This window comes from Heterodontus francisci, unplaced genomic scaffold (assembly GCF_036365525.1).
Source record: "Heterodontus francisci isolate sHetFra1 unplaced genomic scaffold, sHetFra1.hap1 HAP1_SCAFFOLD_862, whole genome shotgun sequence".
Lineage (NCBI taxonomy): Eukaryota > Metazoa > Chordata > Chondrichthyes > Heterodontiformes > Heterodontidae > Heterodontus > Heterodontus francisci.
In genome coordinates this window covers 177,501-178,075 of record NW_027140099.1, presented here as the reverse complement: position 1 = coordinate 178,075, position 575 = coordinate 177,501, and positions in this window count along the sequence as shown.

Below are 575 nucleotides of genomic sequence, written 5' to 3'. Positions count from 1 at the left end.
GCCCAGAATTTTGTCCAAGTTAGGCGACGCACGCCGGCTGGCATCACCTCTCCGTGCGAGCGCCGAAAGCTTTGGTCGACCTGTTTGGCTACGCTGGTCGCGGTTGCTCCTTACAGTGATGGGGACGGAAAACCGATGCGAGTTGACCAGGCGACGTCAACCAAGTTGCATGCTTTCTCCCCCCCCCCCCGCCGCCGCCAACCCCACACTGTGTGAAAGGAAAAAAAAGTGCGTGCCCAGGTCACTCGATCGATACGGCGAGGACTGTCCGACGTTGGAGGGCCCAGGCGGGCTAGCATTTATTTGCTGGTGTTTCAGGCTCAGCGGTTACCTCCCGTTTCTGTCCCTTGTGTCAGACGGACATTCCTCTCGAGAGTTTGGCCACTTGGTCGGCGGCGTGCTAGGTAGATTACTCGTTGTGCGCCGTCTCCTGTGTGCTGATCTCTGTGCTGTTCGTGTGAGGCCGAGACGTCCCACTGGTCGCTACCGCAGTGGTCCGATTGTGAAGCTCCGGAGCGGGGCGTCCCGTTCCGGCCAGCTCGAGCACTCGATTTCTCTAGCACCAGAGCAAGGGC